The following is a 23,343-nucleotide window of genomic DNA, read 5'->3' as shown; positions in this document are numbered from 1 at the left end:
GACTGTTTGCCTTTACAATCTAATAAATCTTTTCTGTGTTTAAAATAAAACAAGAAGTGGAGGCATTAGAACAGTGTTCTTTACTCATGCCTCCACTTCTAGAGGTTAAAGGTACACTCCGGCCCAGGCAGGCAGGGCAGAGGTGCTGCCCTGTCTGAGCATGACCCCTCCATTCTGTTCTCAAGGTTTTCCAATCAGTCCCTTCTTTGACTCCAAGATCTCTGTGAACAGGTGCCAAATCAACGTGTGATGGAAGGAAGAAAGGGTGAAGGAAGAGGACAGGGAAAAAAGAGAGGCAGGGAGGAGATAAGGAACCAACTGAGTTTGCCTGCATGGAAGGGTTTCCTGGGATACAGAAGGACGTTCAGTGCTAACACCAGGAAAGTACCAGGAAAGCCAGGATGAGTTGATCGCCTGGGCCGGAAGACAAGATGCCCATCTCTCCCTTGTTTGAGACCCTACAGTAGCTTCCAATGGCCTCTTCTGCAGCAAGACTACAGGCTGGTAGATGTCAAAAAGGATGGATTCCAATCCCAGCTCTGACCCTAAATAGCTTTGTAACCTTAAGCAAGCCACTAACCCTTTATGGGGCTTAGCTTTTTTCTGTAAGATGCGGAGGTGGGACCAAATGGTTTGAAAGTCCTTGAAGCGTTCTGACTCAATACTGAGACTTGTCTGGGCTCTGGCATTATTCTCATGGGGTTTCAGCATGAGAATGTTTATATCTATGTATTGACCATGAATCCATAGCTTTTCAAGGGTAAAAGCTATGCCTCCGTGTATATATGTGCCTGCACTGCCAGGCCTGGGGTGACACTGGAAATGTGTGGATTGGCTCTACACCTGGTGGGTCCTCAGGGAAGCAGGTGACTGCTGTCTTCCACAATTCAGATGTGGGAAGTCCAGCTTGGCAGGAATAACTTTATTACTTTAGCAAGCAGGTGAAACGTTTTAAGGGGAGGAAACAAAAACAGTAAACAACAAATCCATTAGCTCAGCTCCAGCTGTACTGATTATGTTTGTATCTTCCCAACTCAGCTTTCAGGAGCTTCACCTTGCTAGCTAGAAATCAGCTACAATGGGAACATTTGCACCACAGAAATTGGCAAATGCTAAAAAAACAACTAGGCTTTTTGTTTTTTAGTTGAGAAATAAAATATCACTGACTGGTTAGCTCAGGAAAGGAGAAGTAGCTCCCAGCCTATGGCTTCTTCGTGAGGATGTAGGGATATCTTCCAGCTGGAGCACTGAGCTGACCACTTCCTGAGGAAAGCCAAGGGAGCCCCTCCACCTCAGAGAGGCAGAAGTACTGGAAGTCAAGTGAGAGGAGAAGGGAGGAAAGGAAAAAGAAAGAGGGGAGATTAACCACTTGTTAATGGGCCTAAAGAAAACATTGACCACAGCCAGTCATTCACAGGCCACCTGGGGAGGTGGGGACTTGCCAGATACAGTAGGTCTTCAACCAGAAGCTGGGAAACCATTTCACAGAATAATCTGAGGACAGAGGGAGGCTACAAAAGTACAAAAAGCAGGGGCTTTAAGGTTAAAAATGGTTTAGGCCTGAAGCCCACTACTACTACACCATCTGTTGGACCTCAAGTAAAATTCCTCAACCTCTCTGGAACTCAACCTCCAAATTTTTTCAACGGCAATAATACAATCCAATGAACAGGATAAAGTGCCAATTCAGGACATGCTGGGCCCATAGTAGGTGTACTGACTGAGCAAGATGTACCGGCTGAGCTATAGAGAAAGATATCTGAAATGTGACACCTGTGGGCCTTGGACACAGTTTTTGAATAAGATGCTTAAGCTGGGGAACATCTGCAAAGTGATTTCCGACTCTGGTCTGCATCATGTCCTCAGTGCCTGTTCATAATCTCCATCTAAGCGGGGCGCCTGAGTGGCTTAGTCGGTTAAGCATCCGACTTTCGCTCAGGTCATAATCTCCATCTAAGCTAAGCTGGTGGGCTAACTATTGTGACCACAGAGAAAAAGTGATGACCCCTTGGGAGGTGCACTTATAGACACCCCAGGAGTCTGTGTTCAGGCCTAATGGGTACCTAAGGAAGTAGAACCCGAAAGCTTCTGCAGAGAGAAGATTATCAGGGTGTGGGCAAGATTCAAGGCCGGTTCTACTTGATACCTTGCAGGCCTCCATCCATTCAGGTATGTGATTCTCCCTCCTTCTTGAGCCAGAGGGTAGCACCCTATGATATCTTCTAAAAACACAGAGGAGGTTACCCCTCATGGTCCAGGAAGAGAGGTTAAGTCAGAAGTCAGAACTAGGACTTGGCCTCTCTGTAGCCATGTCAAGAGGGATCTTCCAAGCCTCTACAAGGAGCAAGAGCTGGAGGGGAACTCCACAGGCCTCCAGAGTCCTGCATGGCATAGAGGTATCAGGGTGAGGGTACTTGCTTCTACAAGGGATTGCTGACCACCTCCCCCACCACTACCACATCACATAGAAAGCCAAGGCCAAGAAGGAGGTCAACACCACTGGTCATCATGGACTCACAAGCAGTTCACAAGCCAAAACAGTTTGTGCTCAGCAAATGCTGATCTACACTTGTGCTAGTTCACTGAATAATCCATGATGCCTACCCTCTTCTATAGGCATTTACTCAGGCTGGAGACTGTGACTCCCTGCAAAGCTTGGACAGTACCTCAGAGGCCGAGTCTGCTGGGCCACACCTATGAAGCTGATAATTAGTGACTTTTATTCCCACTGCGCCCACACCAAAACAAGGCTTTCCAATTCTGTGGCCCAGTCCTCAACAGATTCCCCAAAACTCTTAAGTTCTGAAGCCAAAGGCAGGTGTGACACACTTCTCTGAAATCCAGGAGTCAGTAGGTATCCTCTTGGCTTTCCATTTATGCATAAATTATTCAGTGCACCATCTGGGGTGGTAGTCTGGGATTAGGCCAACATCTCTATATCCCTGGAGAGCACAGAGTGTAGGGAGGCGGGTGGTAGACAAGTGATATATCCAGGTATTGGGATACACCCAGAACTATAAGAAAATGGACCTACACCCCTGATGCATCACTTGATTGATGCATGTCCTTAATGCACGTCAGAGCCCCTGCCTGGACCTCAGTTCTCCATATACAACTCCCATAGGTACCATTCTTCCTATCACAACCCATCCACATCACTCCATCTACACTGCCACTCTCTGAGGCCAGTTTACCAGCTTCCAAACTGATCTCCTTCGTCCACTCTTGCCTCCCCTAACTGAACCTTGATAATCAGGGGGAAAATAACAATAAGAATGTATGTAAACATACAAACGAAGAAGAGGAGGAAGAGAAGGAAGAAAGGAGTAGAAAATCATTGCTTATAGTCTCAAGCAGAGACGTTTTTTCAGCAAGTCCAGGAGAGAGAAAGGAGCAGAAAGATTCTGGCTAAGAAGAAATAAAAAATAAACTCCAGTGGAAGTATAAAGGTGTGACTTTTAAGGAAAAAGGAGACATCAGGCACAGACCGCAGAGAGACAGTGAGAAAACAGGACAGGGCTGGGGGTGTGGAAGGGCAGGCAGCAGGCCACACACTGGAACAGCTAGTTCAGAGTGAAAATGAAACACAAGAGACGCTGTGCACTGGGCCAAATGCAGCTGGGGGCTCCGAGGGCGAGGCACCTTACAGGGCAGCCATCCTGGGGCAGGGCTGTGAGGGACTGTGCTACACCTGAACTTGAAGCTGGCTTTAGCACCACTCCACTGCATCACAGCTCTGCTTCGATCTCAAGATGGCAACTCAGTCGCTGGGTGCCCCCAGACACCCCCCATCCACCACCAAGGCCCAGCTGCTACCACAGCCTGCTGAGGAGAAGGGCATTTTGCAAATTGCTGGGTTATTTCATAATTCAATCAACCCTGTGACGAAAGCTGTATGTCCCCATATTTTACAGATCAGGAAACTGAGGCTAGCTGAATTTTTAAGGCCATCGTTAGACTTTGGTGAGAAGCCAGAACAGAGCCAGCTGCTAGTGTTTTAATAACTTGTACTTTTCCCTCTGGTTCTATGCAATATATCCTTAATATGAAAAATATATAAACTAATAAAATAACAAAATGAAAGTCACCCATAACCCTCTACCCAGAGAGGAATAAAAATTTTGTATATTTCCTTCCAGTCTTCTTAATTAATTTGCCTGCATATTTATTTATTTGCTTACTTACAAAGTAGGACTGTATTGTATATACTGTCGAATCTTTTCTAAAAATTTTACTTTGTGTGGTCGACAGTTTCTCTCTGGCCATTACTTGTCCTTAAGAAACTGATGTGATTTGCTACACAGCAATACATCATATAGTTACGCCATGGTTTATTTGATACTTTTTCTACTCTTAGACATTTAGGTTGCTTCCCACTTTGGAGACTTTTATGAATGACTTTAAGGAATGTCTTTTAATATAACCTTTGTGGGCACTGGCACTAACCTTTTGGATCTCATAGAGACTGCAGTGTAGACATATGATTCAACAAGAAAAAAAATACATGGAAAGCCATTATGACAAGTAGCATGATCACAGAGCAAAGTTGGTGAGATCTAGTAAGGTTTCATTGAGAAAACGACATTGCATTTGGAACAGGGGTCAACAATCTCTTTCTGTAAAGAGCCAGGTAGCACATAGTTTAGACTTTGCACACTCAGGAGTCTCTGTTGTAACTACGCAGGGGTATCACTGCAGCACAAAATCAGACATAGATGGTATAGAAATGAATGGGTGTGTCTATGTTCCAATAAAACTTTATTTACAAAAACAGGCAAAGGGCTGCATTTGGCCCACAGGCTGTAGTTTGCTTACGCCTGATTAAGAACACCAAAAACAGAGATGGATTTTGTGAAGGCCTTCTCAGAGGGAGGACAATTCAGCTGGAAAGAATTAAGAGAGCAAAAATACAGGAAGAAAATTTGGGGAGTAGGGAGAGCTGGGTATTTAATGTTGGCTAGAATGGGTAGGGGCCCAAGGCATACAGGCTCTGAGTGTCAGGCTGAAGTCTATGGATTTTGTTGTAGCAGAGAGAGAATCCATTCATTTTCATGGAATCATTTTAAAGCATTTGGGCACCCATGATGCTCCCACAAATGACAGCTGTCTCTGGAAGGATTCCAAACCTAGAAATGCTGATTTGGGCTTCCTCTCCATTTTGTTTTCTGTTGTCTTGCTTACCTCCTTTAACATTTCAGAATTCACTCCACTTCAGTATATCCAGAGACCAGGGGGTGCCCAGTTGGAAGAAACAGGAGCGGGACAGAAGGGGAGGAAGTTCTTGGCTGGCTGCTTCTTCACTGGCCTGTGAATCTGAGCTCATGTGACAGAGCTCGAGGGAGAGCAGCTGGCCACCCAGGTGTGTAAGTCAGCTGACCCACGGCCTGAAGTGCACCTCCTTCTGGGTCTGCACCTCTCCATCTGGACTGTTTGCATGTCAAGCTCATATATGATCTCCAGGTCCTTCTCTTCTGACAACAACCATCTCGTCTAAGACACTGGCACTCGAGCGTGATCTCACCCCAGGCAGCACCAACTACATCACCCGGGAACTTGTTAGAAATGCAATGTCTCAGACTCTGTCCTTGAACCTACTGAACCATAAACCTTTGGGGGGGTGGGGGGGTGGAACAAGCAATCTGGGTTTTCACAAGTCCTCCAGGGGACTGTGATACACAAGGCTGAGAATCATTACCTAGGATCTCTGTACCCCCAGGGTGGCCCATCTCAGGGGTCTAGGCATGTGCTACTGAGCACTATACACAATGCTCTAATAATCCCAAGACATCATTATTATTGCCATTTGGAAGATGCAAACACTGAGGCTCTAATATGTTAAGAAATTTTATTTGAGCCTGGGCCTTCGTGATTTCAAAGCCTGTGCTTTGCCCTAGAGTCTTCTTGTTACAGAGAGGGCTGGGAGAAGTACTTCTCCAAAGGCTGTCATGATTTATTTACTTAATAAACACTCATTGACCACCTCTCCTGTGCCAGACCATATCCTAGAGTATTATACACACAAACACACACACACACACACACACACATAATTAAACTCCACCCTAGCCTAAACCTTATGAGTAGGCAACTTGCCTCAGCACTTACAGAGCCAGAAACACTGGCTTAGGAAGACCATGTGACTTGTTTCAGAGCCACCGTAAAGTTTCACAGAGGATGCACTGCTGGCTCTAGGGAGCAGGGGTTGGCTTTATAAAGGAGGTAGAACCTGCACTGAGAAGGATCACATGTATGTGCAACAGGGCAATGTTGAACAGGCTGAGTGAGCTGTGGTGTGGGGATCTGGGGATCCAGCGCCCTTGGCCCCGAGTAGACTGTGCTTCAGGCCACAGCCACTTCTCAAGCCCTCCCAGGGCTCAGACACAGAAAACAGAAATAATAGAAAGTGCCCTCTCCAGATGCCCTACTTCTGAGTTCCATTTCTTCTGCTGAACTGGCTGTGTGGCCTTGAGCAAGTCACTTACATTTTCCCCATTGGTATAAGACTTCAGCAGTGGATTTCAAATACTTTTGCAAATGTCTTTTTTTATAATTTTTTATTTTTGAGAGAGAGAGAAATAGAGAGCGTGAGGGAAGGAGAGAAAGGGAGAGAGAAGATCCCAAGCAGGCTCCACACCGTCAGCACAGAGCCCAATATGAGGCTCAACTCACAAACCTGTTGAGACCATGACCTGAGCCAAAATCAAGAGTTGGATGCTTAATCAACTGAGCCACCCAGGCACCCTGCAAATGTCTTTATTTAAATAATATCATACACTGAACTCCAATACACAGAATATTTAAAAAAAAACAAACAACAACAGATGTCCTGGTAGATTGGAGAGGGAGGGGGACAGTAGAGAGCAGACCACCAGGAGCCCCTCCCAGCCTCTCTCAGCCAGTATTTGTGGCAGGATCCAAAGAAGTCACAGGAGCCCACCCAGTCTAGCCTCTTTTACCCTGTGACACCTTCTGCTACTCTCCTGTGCTCTGTGCTCCTCTCAGCCACACGGGCCAAGTTCCTGCCATTCCATGAACATCCCAGTCCCACATCGTCCTCAGAGCCTTTGCACTGGCTGTTCATTTTGCACAGCACACTCTTCCTACACTCTTCCTGCAGACATCCTTCCCTCTCTCAAATTTTTGCTCAAATGCTGCCTCCCCCACCCCCGCCTTCCCCCCTTCCCCTTTGCTCAAATGCTGAGGTCGACTATGCCCCTGATTTGAAATCACCACTCTTCCTACATGCTCCCCTTTCAGCCTCCCTCCCAGGGCTCCTTTCCCCCCATCACATCTAGTTTCATGCAGGCCCTTCATGGTGTGTGCTCCTTAGGGCCAGTCTCTCAGGAGCATGGAATCTCCCCTGGAGAGCATAGATCTCTGTTCACTAATGTCTGTGCCTGAAGCAGCCCTTCCGAACATGGCAGGCCCTTGGTGGGTGTTTGCGGCAGTGGGGAGGAGCTTTGTGGGCACTGACTTTATAAGCTGACTTCCTGTGTCATGTGTGCTTTGTCTAGAGCAGGGCCAGAGCCCAAAGGGCACCAAGACCAGCCCTTCCTTCGAACCTCCAGAGTGTGAGAGCAAAGCCACCAGCCCTTTCCCCATACTTTCATCATCCATGGTCCACAGAGCCAGAAAGGGGTGGGGGGGGGGGGGGGGTGGAAGAACAAGAAGGGCACAAGAGGAAGCCTCGAAAAGGAGATGCTGGAAAGAGCAGCGGCTCTATTGCAGGTAGTGGGGGCCTGGGATCTAGAATGCACACTGCGTGTATCTCCCATATATCTCGTTGTACCCCAAGCAGTAAAGGGACTAGGTGCATGAGCTCAGCACCTACCATGAGCCAGTTCTGGAAGCAAGCATTATCCTTGGGCTGACTCGTTTATCCTGCTGGTGACACCTGGGATGCATACGGAGCCGAACCCCAGAGAGACAGCTAGCAAGAGAGTGCCTGGGATTACGATCTAGGCTCTCTGGCTCCAGAGCCTGGCTCCTCTCCTCCACCAGTGTTATCTGAGGCACACACACTAGACAAATAGTGGGGCGCTTCTCAGGGGGACAGGGCAGAAGCCCAGGAGTCCACTGTTTGCCGCTTGGCTTTCCCTCCCTCTTTGCTCTCCTGAAGCCACCAGCCCTTGGGGCACAGTGCAGGCAACCCGGTCCCGGGCACCTGTCCCACGATCCAGCCCTGGGCAGGAGGCAGCTTTTTGCTTGTGCTCCCTGCGCTCAAGTCACCAGCATTACCAGGGGGAATGTTTGCCCACGTCATACCCTCTCCCTGAGGCGTCCGCAGAGGCTGTGAAGCCAGCAACCGAGATGTTTTGTCTGGCTAAGCTTTCGGACTGATTGAAAGTCTTCAGAAGCCCCGCTCCTCCTGGCACTGCTCTTCCTGGAGACGGTTGCCATGGAACACACAGCAATGCAGCCTTCGCTGTCAGAACTAATGAAAGTCGGGTAGCTATTAGGGGAAGGGTTTTGTTCTCCCTCCCCCTTGCGCATCATTCCACCCCTCCAGTGAGGTGTTTGCATTTCTGCTCCGTTTGTGAGATGTTAATTGTGTCCTCATTGTCATTCCTTGCCCACTGCCATCACCCCCTTCTGAGCGCAGGCCCCGGAAGCACAAAGCATGCCACTTGGAGATAATGAAGCGAAGTGACTGCAGAGAGGGAGGGCGCCCCAGCCTCTTTCTGGAGTGATCTTCCTAAGCATCTGACCAGGCCACGGGGTTGCAGAAAAGCCTTCCACGGCTGCCAGAGACCCCAGAGGCCCCAGCACACAGCACTCAAGGATTCTCAGGAGCCAGGGCCCAGGTGCACTTTTGGATCCAAATCCCTCCTTTCTCCAGGAATTCCTGAACCAGAGGCTCCCCCGGAGAGCGGAATGCAGGGGGCACCTCCCTGCCACATTCCTAAGTCTGTTTCCACCGCCCCACACCCTGTGTCTAGAACACCTCCTGGCCCTCTCCGCCCCGCCAATTCTTTCAGGGCTCAGCTACACCTGCCACCTCCTCTGTGAAGCCCTCCACTCCTATTGCAGGCACACTGATGGCTCCTCCCTGTTCTCACAGGAACTGATTGTTGAGACCCATCTTCTCCTCTAGACTGGGAGTTCCTTGAAAGCAGAACCAGGCTCTGATCCGTCCCCAAATTCCCAGAGCCTAGCACCATGCCTGGGTGTCTGTGGTGCTGCTGTTTACTTCTGCCCACTCTGTCGTGCAGTTCACGGGGTGGGGGAAGGCCAGCACAGCTGAGCTGAGCAGTGAGAGGGTGAACAGTCACGTGGGTGCACTGCCGTGTAGACGCCACCTACCCACTACTGCCCAGCCCATCACAGAGACACTGAGAAAGAGGAGCCAGGTCTGGGGCCCTAGGAGCTCATCCTGGCTGGTATTTATAGCAAGGTAATTAGCTCCCTTCCTTAGCACCCCTGGAGGTGCTGGGAGACATCTGAGAAGCGGGAATAAGGAAAGCAAAGTGATGGGATTGCCATAGAAACGTGGGGAAGGGGCTCTGGAACCAGCAGGAAGGGGGCCAGCTCCCCAGCATTTAGGATGTCCCTCACCTGTACATGCAGGAGCTCCGGGCCGGGAGAAGGGTTTCCTGGGGCAACCTCCAGGATCTTGCTCCTGTGGGCAAAACGGCCCTCCTCCACCTTGGCCCAGGCTGAACAGAGCTGTCTGCTTCCAACTCAGGAGACCCCGGTTCTGCGAGAGGCTCTGGACCACGGGGTAGAAGAGCCCCACAGGTTAGGACCCCAAACTCCCAGAGAAGCTCAGGCTGCCCCCCTCCCCGGCTGCCCACCAGGGGAGGGGGAAGGCAATCTCCCTGTCCAGGGGCAAGGTAAGAGGGTTAGGATGGCCCATCAGGGCTCCTTTCCACCTCAGGGCTCTCTGCATCCCTCACCTGACCTCTGCGATTGCCTCCTGGCTGCTCATTCAGTCCTTGTTCTCACCTCCCTTTCCATCGACTCTCAACGTTTCCACCAGAGTGTGATATTTCTAAAATGCAATTCTGATCATGTCACTTTCCTGCTCAAAATTCTCCAGCAGGTCCCCACGGTTTCCAGGATGGAAATTCTTACTGCTCTGCATGGAATACAGGCTGTGTCTTGCTTTGGCTCTCTGGCCACTTCCCACTCCCTGCACCACCACCACCCCCAACACCCAGCCCCTGTAATTTTCATCTCAGTCATACTAAGCAACGTGTGGTTTTGCAAACCCTTGCCTCCTGGACTTTATCTATGCTATTCTCACTGCCTGGAATGTCCCTCCATCCCTCCCTCCCTCCCTGCCCCCTCCAAACTCTTCACCTTTTAAGTCTCAGCTGCAGGGCCCTCTTCTCAGGGAAGGCTTACTTGTCTCCCCAGGTAGATCAGGCGCCTCTCCTGTTGCCCCACTGGACTTTTCATGTCCCAGCTGAAGCCATCTCGTGGCCAACTGAATCACTGGGTTTCCTGTTGATCTCTCCAACTACCTGTCAAGTTCTTTTAGGCAGGACCACGCCTTACTGATGTTTGTACCCCAATACCTAACACGGAGCCGACACCCCAACAGGTGATTGAAATATCACACGGCAGGGACCTGGGTCAGGTGGGTGAGGGAGAGGGATGCAGGACGTAAGGAGACATCTCCAGAGTTGTATGGGACAGGCTGAGCATGGACTGACACAAGGGGTTTTCCACCCTGGATTTCTGTTTGTCAGGCCTGGGTGGCAGGAAGGGGGTCATCCATTTGGGAAAGGAATGGGGAGGATGCATTTTCTGAAAGGCCCTGATCTCTGGCTCCACGCATAACTGAAAAGTATCTTCTCCTCCATTCAAACCTCCAAGGAAATTCCCAGATTCTCATACAGAACGCAAGATAGGGAAGGCTTATCATCCGACTCCCTCCCAATGACCCTCTACCACACAGCTCCAGGGGGCACCATTCCCAAAGACTGCAGGGTCCATTGTGCCCTCACGGTTATCCAATGTGGCCACCGTGTGCACCGTGACTCCTCAGCACATGCAACAGCAGCCCTGCTTTCCCAGCACGAAAATCAAAACACACCAAAAACACCCTCCCCAACGGTCCCAATGGTTGAGAAAGGAGAACAAACTCAGTGGCTCCAGAGACCACCAATAGTCAGCTTCTTGAACTTTCCCATAGGATGACCCTGGCCAAATCTGTTCCCCTCTTCTGTGAAAGCAAGCTAGGTCATGAATGGGCATCAGCCTGATACATATACACGGAAGGATAGGCAGTACAAGGAAACAGCGAGGGTTAACAAATGCCTCAGGGAACCCAGCACCTTAGTGTTCACAACAACCCTTTCATTTCTCAGAGATAGGAGCACATCCTGTCTAATATCCTGGAGTGTATGAGTAAAAAGCCAGCCTTTTGTGGGTCAGCCAGGACTCATCAGCCACACACCTGTCTTCTCCTGCTGATGGCAGTGATGGGATGGGTCTGACAGCTTTCATAGGTCTTCATTCAGAGTCAGCTGGAACAACATCTTCCCCACCTGTTCATCAAAGGTTTTCCCGTCCCCAAAGCAAAGCCCCAGCCCCTCCCCAAAAGAGCCCAGGAATATGGTCTCAGTTCCCTAAACCCAGGAAAGCTTTGCCTAGCACCCTCTGGTGGCATCAACCTGAATTGCTGGCATAAAATCCAGGAAAAGAGGCAATACCATCTGAAGCAATGCTTCTTTAAGTATGGTCCAGGGACCAATGGCACCAGAGCCCCCTCAGGTGCTCATTAAAACTCCAGTTTTCCACGAATTATCTCAGACCTACTAAATGAGAACCTAGGGGTGGTAGATATTTATTGACATACAATAAAGTTTGAGAACCAATACCTAGCTATCACAGTAGGAAGATGGGATCTATCGAGTATTAAGTATTTATTCAGCCACTGTGCTGGGCACTGTATATATAGAAATACAATATAAATATATATAATATATATACATATAAATATATAATATAAACGTATATAACTATATATGACATATATATTTCCTAGAAATAATAGAAAAGGTATAAACAAGACCTTAGCTCTCCACCACAAAAGGGCCATCAAACCATGCTGCGGATGGGATGGAGAACCCACAGCACTGAAGTTCGTCCCAAAGGGAGGGAACACAACCTCTAACTCCAACTTGGCCTCCCACCCTCAGCCCTCAAGCCCTCACCCTTCACTCATCAGGATTCATTGTCTTTCTTTCCCCTAAATTCAACCCCTAGTTCTCAAAATGCCTTGAAGCCTCACACTCCTGTCTGCCACTTACTAGTTATATGGCCCCTGACGCTTTGTTTAATCTCAATAAGCCTCCACATTCTTCTCTATAATTAGGAGGAACAGTTCCAGGGCAGGGGCAAGTATTAGAAATAATTGTAGGAGCTTAATAAATTAGCTACTTCCCAATTTGACTTCATTTTCAGAATGGCAAGCCCATGCTTAACAGACCCCAGTGGCCTTCTGTCTCTAATTTGCTTCTCCATGACCCAAACTCTCCATTTCAACCCTTCAGTACAGTTGGCTCATGCCTGCCCCTGGGTCTTTGCTCCAGCTGTGCTCTCTGCCTAGAAGATCCACACACTTTCTTCCACCAGCACAAACCCTCCCACAATTAAAGGCCACGTCCAAGTCCTTTTTGCTGCCTTAGGGAGGCTTCTCAAGGTCTCAAGGCCTACAGAGACCTCTCTTCCCTCGCCTCCTCCCCAACATGCTGTCTCCACTCTACCTCCCAGAGATGGGAGCAATGCCAGAATCAGCAAGATTGGTGGTATCTAGGCATTGGGGTTTCAGGTACAGAATTTTTTTTAACGGAAGACTGCCACTGGGCCACAAAATTTTAGGAGTGTGTATTCCAGGCAAAGATGCATTTTTAAAGGCTCTCTTCTAATCTCATCATCATATCACAAAACCACATCTTTATACCAAAGGAGAGTGATAGGGAAGAAAATCTCATGTAAAAGAATTGTACCCTAAATGGAATAAACTCAGTTTTACAAAAAGCTTCCTACATTGTCCACCTTTGGCTCATCTTGCTGTGGATTTATGAAAATGCTGTCAAAGACCAGCCCCTGGACAAATGCTGGGAATTCCCTGATCCAGCACAGCCACCTGTCCCATGCAGGAATATGGCCCTGGCAACTAACTGACCATGTCCTCCACATGTCCCCTTACTGAGCACTTGCTGTATCTCGGCCCTGTGCTCAGCCCCTCATGCATTTTCCACCACTGCTGTTGCTACCACTTTTTAGAAGAGGCTTAGAAAAGTTCAGCAATCTGTCCAGGTCAGGGGGTGGTAAAGTGGTTGAGTTGGCCTTACAGCCCAGGACACCCTGACTCCTAGCCTGTGCTCCTTCCTCTACTCCATGCTCTGCTTCTAAACCAAGAAGAATGTTAAGAAGGCAGGGATGTGCTTTTCTTTCTCCCTATCATCCATACTCCGTATGCAGACTCCAGTCATTTGTTCAACCAATAATTCCGAAAGCCCCACTGCCTGTAAAGCCCCGATGCTAAAATACGGTGCCAGTAAGGGCAGTCACCACACCTCCCCACATGGAGGATTCACTATGACACATATATATATGCCAAATAGTCAGCAATAATGCCATGCCTTGCTAGTGGCTCCCCCGCTTAATTCCAAGGGCTTTGTAGGGACCATGGTGATAGCTGGTGAGTTAGATGTTTAAAAGTGCCCTGGAAGGCTCGGGGCTGAGTAATTATCAGATCCCTTGAATGGTCTTCCTTTGCTATGGAAATTGATGAGCCAAAGGCACTTTTCAGACCACAAGCCCCTATACCCCAGCTCCACTTGATTTATTAGAAAAAGGAACTGAATCTAAAAGGGACAGATGCACTATTGATTCTACACTTTAAAATATGCCTCCCTTGACTCCCTGCCTTGCCCCAGGCCCCCAGCCTCCATGTGCTGCAGAACAGATCACAGCAAATTGCTCTTTTCAATGACTTGTTTTATCCCCTTAGCCCTCTGATCTTACAGTTCTTCAGACCTATTCTCCCTTTCCTCATCTTCCCTGTGGCATCCACCCGCCTTCACCTCCCAGCTCCAGGGCGGTCCATCCAGATTCCTCTCAAATGCTTCAGATTCAGACAGCCCGGAAGTCATGGCTCTGAACCAGGCCCTTCAGCCCTTAACCCAGGACAGCTCCCAGGTCAGCCCATTCCAGGCTGTCTTAGTTCCCCCAACAAAATGTCCTGAGCTCACTAACCTCACAACCCAGGCCTCCGACCAGAGCTCTGCCATATCGCTGGCACATATGCCATGTCAATGTCACAGTATGACGGCCAGCTTCATAGGGTCACATCTGATAGACAGGATCGTAACTGGGAGATGTCTCTGCAGAGTCTACTTCTCACTGAGGACACCACAGGCATTAGGTGTCCAGGGGACACCTTCGGGGGTAGGGGGGAATTCAGCTTTATATGGGGCTCTTTTGCATGGCAAGGAGGCCTCCTTGCCCTTCTTTCCTGGAAATAATCCCAACACGACAACCAAACATGTCTGCACACATTTCCAAATGCCCCCTAGGAGGAGAGAGCTAGTTGAGAAACAACGCGTCCACTCTACTTCCAAGTGAAGTGACTTGTCCAAGGTTATTTAGTAAGTCAGCCGCAGACCCGGTGTTCTGATGGGTGAGGAGCTATTGGGTATAATAAGAAGCACAATGGTATCAGAATCAGGCCTTCAGACAATTGTGCCAGTATGATGTGGGAGCAAGGAGATACTCAAGAAAGTAGATTTGCAGCCCAAGTATCCAGCCTTCCTTCCATCAGGAAAACCTCTTTCCACAGCCCGGTCCAGCTCATGCCTTTGAGGAGTCTGCATTTTGTCTCTTTATGGGATGACCCCAATCATGAGAGGAAATGAGCTTTTAAAGCAGCTGACAGCCCCTGAAACTCTGGCAACATCCTAAAGGCTTTGAGTGATGTCTTATTCCCCACATACACACACCCCAACATTCCGGTGACACCCCAGGAGTCTCAGCCTGAGAAAGCATGGGTTCTCCAAACAGGTGAAGGTCTTGGCCATCTAATCCAGCCTCTCCTGCTGCTTTCTCCAGATCTAGGCCCAGGAGAAAGCCTTCAGACTCAGCTGGAAGACACTGGCTGTCTCACCATCTCCTCCACATCCCACTAAATCCAGGGGAAGGATACCAGTTATATTTTCTTCTAGAAGAAATGGCAGATGGGTGATACATAAACACTGGACTAGGAGCCAGGAGCTTGAGTTGCTGCATTGGCCTGCCTGGCACTTCCTAATCAGATCCTCCGTTCTCTCCCCACTCAGGGCAGACCCAGCAACAACTATAGGTCCCTCCCCCAGAGTGTTCTACCCAAGAACACGCTATGGTGAGATGCCAACTCCGGTAGTGACCCATCTAGTCTGCCAATCCTAAAACGGACCTGACATATACATAGTCTTAACCACTTTGTACCTGAGTTTGTCTTTTCACATGACTCATGGGTCTGTAACTTCTTAGAGACCTGATGAACACCTGACAGCCCACACCCAGGAGAAGTAACTTCTGTGAAGAGAGCGGACCTGAGTGGGTCAAACCTAAATGGCCACAGGTAGTTCCCCTTGGTCCACGGCAGGTGAGGACCAGGACTGGTGCTCGTACGAGGCAGTCCCAAGTTTGGGGCTGGGGCCTGCAGATTGGGGTGGTAGTTTGGGGTCGGTCTGGCATCTCCCCATAACGCAGCTGGATACTGGGAAGAGGGATGATGGCTGCACGGGTGTCCTTTCCCACCACGCTCTGAGAAATACCACCGGAAGGACATGAGGCAAGGGACTCTGAGACTCCTCCACAACTTCTACTTTGCAGGTAAAAAGAAGCCAATCAAGGAAGGAGCAGGCTTAAGAATGTTCACTGAAGGCTTAGTCAGTTAAGCGTCCGACTTTCGCTTAGGCCATGATCTCGCGGTTCGTGGGTTCGAGCCCCATGTTGGGCTGTGTGCTGACTGCCAGCTCAGAGCCTGGAGCCTATTTCAGAGTCTGTGTCTCCCTCTCTCTCTGACCCTCCCCTGCTCACGCTGTCTCTCTCTCTCTCTCTCCTAGAAATAAATAAAAATTTTAAAAATTTAAAAAAAAAAGAATGTTCACTGAAGCCAGTCCATGGCACTGAATCAAAGTGGAAAAGTTAAAGCGCACTGGGAGTTTTCCAATCAACATCCAAGAGGCAGTGAATATAAAGGGCATGTATGAACACAGATTGGAATCCCAGCTCTGCCCCTGATGAGCTGTGTGACCTGGAGCAAGGCATTCATTTGGGCCTCAGTTTCCTTGTCTGTAGAGAATGTAGCACCACACTTCTCATCTAAATGAAAGGAGAGCACATCTGGAGCCTCTCTTCCCTACTTCCATGGGGCAGGAGGTTGGGAGCAGCTCCACGGTACCCTGTGGTTGTGGTGATGATAGGGGGAGAAAGAGGCAGAAAGGGACATGTCAGCAAGGAAGCTGAAGGCAGGACATTCCAGGGATGGTAGTGGATCCTGGGCACCGGGATTCCAAAAATGAAGGCATGCCTTGCACAGTAAGCAAAGGTATTTAACCTTCTGGCCCTGGGGTCAGTGTCCAGACCAAGAAGCAACACAATAGACAAGTCTCAGGCAAAGGATGGGGAGGAGCAGCAGCATCAGTGGACAATCAGAGGGGAGCACCCGGGTAGTGATGGGGTTCCAGCTCCTTGGGCCATGAGACCGCTTTCACCTATGGGGGAGAGTTGGGGGACTTCAGAGAAGCTTAAGAGTACCCAGGAATGCTTACATGTTACGTGTCTTTCACTCCCCAAGTCACTGCCCTGAACCAGGGGAGGGCTGGGTGGGTCAAGAGGGAGCTGACAGGGCCCACAGTTACTCTGTAAGAGCCCATCTTGTTTCCCTCTGAGAAAGGCTCTTGGTATGTCCTCCTTTTTTAGCACACATCATTTGCCTCACTCCAACTTTCTAATAAACTTTAATAATGTAATTTTTGAGGCATATTTTTTTTTCGAGAAAGAGAGAGAATGTGAGCTGGGGAGGGGCAGAGAGAGAGGAAGAGAGAGAATCCCAAACAGTCCCTGCACTGTCATTGCAGAGCCTTACGCGTGGCTCAATCTCATGACTTTGAGGTCGTGACCTAAGCCAAAATCAAGAGTCCATGCTCAACCGACTGAGCCACCTGGGCGCCCCTTGAGGCATATTTTCAGAAAGCATAAATAACAATACAATGAGCTCCCTTGCATCTTGGAAATAAGGAAATAAGGCACTCCCAAATCAGCAGAAGCCCTCCCCACAAGGCACTCCTCATGACCACACCCTTCCCCCAGCTCCCACAGGAGTCCTCATAATCTGGAACTTAAGACTTCATACTTTTATCACATAGTTCTTTATCCCTGAACAATATCTAGAATCAGTTTACATGTTTTCAAACTGTATATAGATGGAATCGTAAAATAAGTATATTTTTCCGCAGCTTGCTGCCTTTCATCCACCATTATGCTTGTGTGACTCATCCGTGCTGACATGTGTAGCTCTGGTCTATTACTTTTCTCTGCTGAAACTTTTATTATTTGAGAACATCACAATGTATTTATTCATTCCTGTTAATAGACGCTTTTTCTATACTGTTTCTCTTACAAAATGCCACTGTGAACATATCCTAGCCTGACTTCATGCACAAATGTGGACATGTTGCTTTCCATCGCCATGACTTTGTTTTCTAGGGCACCCCTTCACCTGTCCCCACATCCCAGCCACTCTGCTTGGACTCTGTGGTTAGGTTCCTGTTATCTGACCAACCCTTGCTTGCTTTCTTGAGCTGGTTCGGGATGTGGCACTTTGACTTTGCCCTTGGGAGTTCTTACCTCTGCCCTCCATCTTCAGAAAGGAAGTGCTGGGTCAGTGACCTGCAATAAGCCCCACAAAGTTCTGTAGGACTTGTCCTAGCTGCGTGATCTTGTCCCTGGCTCCTGTCTGACTACAGGTAGGGGTTTGGTCTGACGCATCCCATTCCAGGCACAGGACCTAGAATATTGGAAAATGCCCTTGAAATATTTGTTGACTAGATGAAGGCATCAACTGATGCTTTATGGCGAAGGGGTATCAGATAACCAGGATTATTTATACACCTACCTTGTATTTCCCTTTGCCTAGATGTCCCCACCTATGGGTCCATGGCAATCCCGGCGAATCCCATGCAGTCACTGGCCTTGGTGCAGAAACTGAGAGCCGCCTCACACCTTTTAGTGAAGTCTTCTCAAAGAAGCAAAGCTGCCCAGTCTTTCCCACGTGGGATGAATGCTAGCCCCCACCACAGTCATTCGGGGCATGTGAGGGCAACCTCCTGCCACCTGTCAGCCTGAGGCACCCATCATGCCTCACCCCTGGAACCCTTAGCCTGTAGAAGGCAGTGAAGTTGGCCTCCCTTTCCCTGCTCAAGGCCACTTTTTGGTGTAAAACACATTGCTACACTTGAAGCATCTGATAGTAATGCATTCCTCAAAGCAGGTACTGACGGGGAAGGAAGTGCAAGTACTGATGGAAAGAAAAAGAACAAAGCACAAATCACTCTTTAAAAAGGGGGGGCACCTGTATGGCTCAGTTAGTTAAGAGTCTGACTCTTGACTTCGGCTTAGGTACATGATCTCACAAGTTCATGAGATCGAACCCCAGATGGGTTCTCTCTCTCTGCCCCTCCCTCACTCACCTTCTTTCTCTCTCTCTCTCTCTCTTACAAAAACAAATAAACCTAAACAAATTTATTTAAGGTGGGGGGAAGAATGAAGGAAAAACTTTGGTATTTGCTGGGAGGCGGTAGGACTGAGAAGCAGCCATGGAAAACTGAGGACACTCTCGAAAACAGTGTGCTGTAGTGGCAAGAAAGCTACAGAGTCTGCAGCAGGGGACAAGCCACCACTCCTGCCTCTGCCACTTACTGACCTTTGACCTAGGTGAGGTCAGTTAGTCTCCTCCGGGAACAAATACTAGCTAACGTTTACTCTGTGCCAATGACAGCCACTAACTGGAGGCATCACATGGTACCCCGGACTGAATCAGAGGGTCACCCCACAGCCCTCACAGCCACAAACATGGCCTCCTCACGGGGCACATGATCCAATGTGATCCCTGCAATGTCCCTGGTGGGCTGATGAGGATGATAAAGGGAGAAACTGAGGCACGCAGCTACCCAGTTAGTAAGGATGGTGCAATTCGAACCCAGCGTGGCCAGGCTGGGCTCAGCAGCACAAGTCACCCGGGAATCATGAATCAATTGCCAAAGCTTGGATGCTCTAGCAAAAGCCTGAACATCATCTCCAAAGTCTGTGACACCAGGCCTATCAGACTGAAAACCTTCCCTGAACCCATTTTATCATAGGCACATTAGAGGAAATCGCAATGCCATTGACTTCATGCATTAGCAAACTAATTTAATAAATATTAAATCCCTGCTGTGTGCAAAGTACTGTTCGAGGCTCCACCAAGGCAGAGAATGAAAACCCACAGGGTCCCCGCGTTAGAATACGCTGGAATATGCAAACGTTCACAGTTCAACTTAATAATGGCTGGGAGGGGTCTGGCCACAATGTGCAATGAGAACAATGAAGCTGAAGGAAAATACAACCCATTAGTCAGGGTCCTGGGGAAGTCCCTGTTACACGGCCTTGGACGGTAGTAAGGCATGCCCCACCTCTGAGTCCTCAGTTTCCACATTCACAAAAATCATAACCTAGGCTGATTGCTTGGTTCACTGGTCCTGTTGGGCTCTGGTTCCTGTCCCAGGGCCCTTCTCTACAGGGAGTGACCAAACCCTGCGGGGCATGAGGGAGGCCACCATGGAACGAGGGTGCAGACTGGAGAGGTGATGGAGAAGCCCCAGACGGCACAGTGGACAAGCCCAGCACAGACCAGGGGGTTCCACACTGTCCATCTTTTTGCCATGAGCCTACTCTCCTCTTGGCTTTTTTTTTTTTTTTTTTTTTTGTGCAAACACCTGGGATTCGAAGCTGGCAGCGCCATCAAAGGCAGGCTGGTGGCTGCATTATAAAAGGGTTGTATTCCCTCTTGTTGATAAATAAACCTTTTTTTTCTAAACAGCCAAGCTGGCGGGTTTCACTGTAAGTGGTTTGCACTCAGTGGAGAGCTGGGACTAGCAACATGGCATCTTTCATCTCTGCAATATTAATTAGTTTTCCAGGATGCTTTATTTTAATCACAAGAAAATGAGAAAAGCAGGAATCCCATGACCGGAGGAGCTGGGGGAAGGGGCCAAACAAGACACAGAGTTAGAAAAGAAGTGCAGATAGCAAGCAGGGATGCAGGTAAGGGCGGAGAGGGGTTCATGAGAGGGAAGGCTCAGGCTGGGAGGCCAGGAAGGGAGCCGATAGTTCATAAACATCTACCATGTGCTGGGAGTGACAGTAGTTTCTCACCTGCATTGTTTCAGTCAAGCTGACATCAATCTGCATTTACTATCTTAATTTTATAGATGAGCAATCCAAACTCCAAAAAATCCGGTGCCTTTCCCAAAGTAAAAAAAAAAAAAAAAATCTAGCATGTGGCAGATCCAGGGTTTGAAACATAATGTTTTGTTTTGTTTTACTCTATCCCTGAATCTTTCTTTTAACTATATCCACTCAACTTCCCACAAATATTTAGCCATCAATATGGTGCCCAAGCACACTACCAAACATGTGCAGCCTCCCGCCTTAAACACACACACACACACACACACACACACACGAGAAAAGCATTAGACTTCATGAAAATGATGCCATCATATCAGGATGGGTTTTTTTTTAATGTTTATTTATTTTTAAGAGACGGAGAAAGACAGAGCATGAGCAGGGGAGGGGCAGAGAGGGAGGGAGACACAGAATCTGAAGCAGGCTCCAGGCTCCGAGCTCTCTGCACAGAGCCCGACACGGGGCTCAAACCCACAAACTGCGAGATCATGACCTGAACCGAAGTCAGACGCTTAACAGACTGAGCCACCCAGGCGGCCCCATCATACCTGTGTTTTAAAAGGATCCCTCCGAGTGCAGCACAAAGACCAGAAGCGGGGCTATTACAGCTGCCCCAGTGAGAGATCGTGGAGGTTACAGGGGTGGCTGTCAAAACACATTAAGAAATGTGGTCAGACCGCAAACTCTCTAAACTCATTTTCTGCTGGCAGCACCCTACTGGATGAGGCCACTCGAAACAAAATTGATAAACCCCCCCCCCCCAGGAACCCGGAGGAAGGGTTTTAGAGAGGACAGTGTGGGAGAAAATGTGATCGATATTTTCTGCTCCTTTGTTACTAAACAATCCATAAACACATATTGAGACCTCATGACATGCCAAGCAGTCTCTCAGATGCCACCCATCTTTCACCGCTCTACTCTCAAAAAGCTTCCATCCTTGTTAGGAAAGGAGAGCTTCTCTCCTAAAAAAGATATCTATCGATCAGAGAGGCAGGGCCAAGAAGGGAGAGCCAGGAAGAGCAGGTGAGCTGGCCTAACTGGGGGCATAGAGGGTGGGAGGAAACCATTATTCCCCAGAATGTACTGCGTGTGCCATGGACTGAACTCTGTCCCAGACGGAAACTCAGAACGACCTTATTTGGAGATAGGGTCATTGCGGATGTAATTAGTTAAGCTGAAATGAGGTCAAACTGGAACCCGAGTGGGCCCCTCACCCAATACAACCGGTATCCCTGTAAGAGACAGTAGACGGCCACGTGAAGATAAAGCAGGGATTGCCACATGGTGCTGTCAGCTAAGAAACATCCAGGGCTACCGGAAGCGGAAGACAATGCGGATCCTCCTGCTGAGGCTTTGAAGAAAGCATGAATAAAGCTTTGAAGAGCCCCTGTCAGCCTCTTGATTTCAGACTTTCAGCCTCCAGAGCTGGGAGAGAATAGATTTCTGTGGTCTTAAGCCACCCAGTCCGTGAGGACTTACACACTTCATCTTCCCCTAGAGCTGTACAAGGTAGGTGCCTCAGTTCCATTTTACATCTCGGAGCCCCCGGGACTGACACAGGCACATCACTCCACCAGAATGTGGTCCACCTCCACTCTAGAGGTGGTTCTGGAGGTGAACTTGGTAAGATAAATAAAGAGAAGGTGCCAGATCTGGTCACGTGGAGAGCCCAAGAGTTTCCCTCCATGGTGTCATGTCATGTATCGCTTTAGTCCCCAAGAGAAATGAATGCTCACTGGGTGTCGGGCACAGGTTCAAAGCCGAAGAAAAATTGTGGCTGAACAGGATACAGTTGCCCTTGAGAAATTCACAGTCCAGTGAGGGAGAAAGATATGTGACCAGACACAATGAGGCGAGCAGTGCATCTGCCATTCAGACAAAGCACGCAGAAGCACAGGCCTCCGGAACTTCCCGCTCCCCTCACCAAGAAACACCTTGATGGTGAGGCCCCACCTGACTTGACAACAGCTGGCGGCAAGAGACAACCTGACCGCATTGTACGAACACATCACAGTTCATACATCAATGCTGTAAATTCCCCGTGGAAAAAACAACAGTCAGGTGTGAGAGAGTGTGCATCTTACAATAGGCAAACACACTAACTTTGCCCCAGGGGCTGATGGGGGAGGCTCTCTCTATATCATGGCAGTTGAACTCAACTTGGAGAGTGAGGGAAAATATGCCAAGGGGAGGGCCCTGGGAGACAAACTGCCCACGGGCTGGTGACACTTCTTTGCCTAGGAGTCCCTTAACCAAAATGCCAACTCTACAAAAACAGGATTCAATTGCCTTGAATTCTTGCTACAGTAGGTGCTCAATGTACAGACGGGTTAATTAGTCCCATGAGGATGAGACCGTATATGAACATCTCTCTCTTTTTTTTTTTCAATGTTTGTTTGTTTTTGGGAAAGAGAACGTGCATGGGAGCAGAGGAGGGGCGGGGGGGTGTGTGTGTGGCCAAGATGATCCAAAGCAGACTCTGAGCTGACAGCAGAGAGCCCGATGTGGGGCTCAAATGCATGAACCTCAAGATCATGACCCAAGCCAAAGTCTGATGTTCAGTTGACTGAGCCACCCAGACACCCCTGTATATGAATGTCTCTAAATGCTCCTACATGTGGTCTCCACCATTTGGACTTCATTGTTTCCTGGCGAAGCACCCACTAGCCCATGCAGCACCCTGGGTTGTTTTCTGGGAATACCAAGGTGGGTAAGACAAGCGCCCCAAGGGCTCTTGGCTGGCCAAGACAATGGCAAATAAAATAAATCATTTCCATATCCACTGTGTGATGCAGGAGGCTGATGGAAAGAACAAGGTGACAGAGAGCAGGCAGGCCCTGGTGGAGGAAGTGACACCAAGCACAATTTTACAGGGGGAGCAGATTAGCCTGGCAG

Source organism: Hyaena hyaena, unplaced genomic scaffold, assembly GCF_003009895.1.
Source record: "Hyaena hyaena isolate Hyena2069 unplaced genomic scaffold, ASM300989v1 scaffold_10, whole genome shotgun sequence".
In the NCBI taxonomy this organism is placed as follows: Eukaryota; Metazoa; Chordata; class Mammalia; order Carnivora; family Hyaenidae; genus Hyaena; species Hyaena hyaena.
This window is presented reverse-complemented; position numbering follows the sequence as displayed.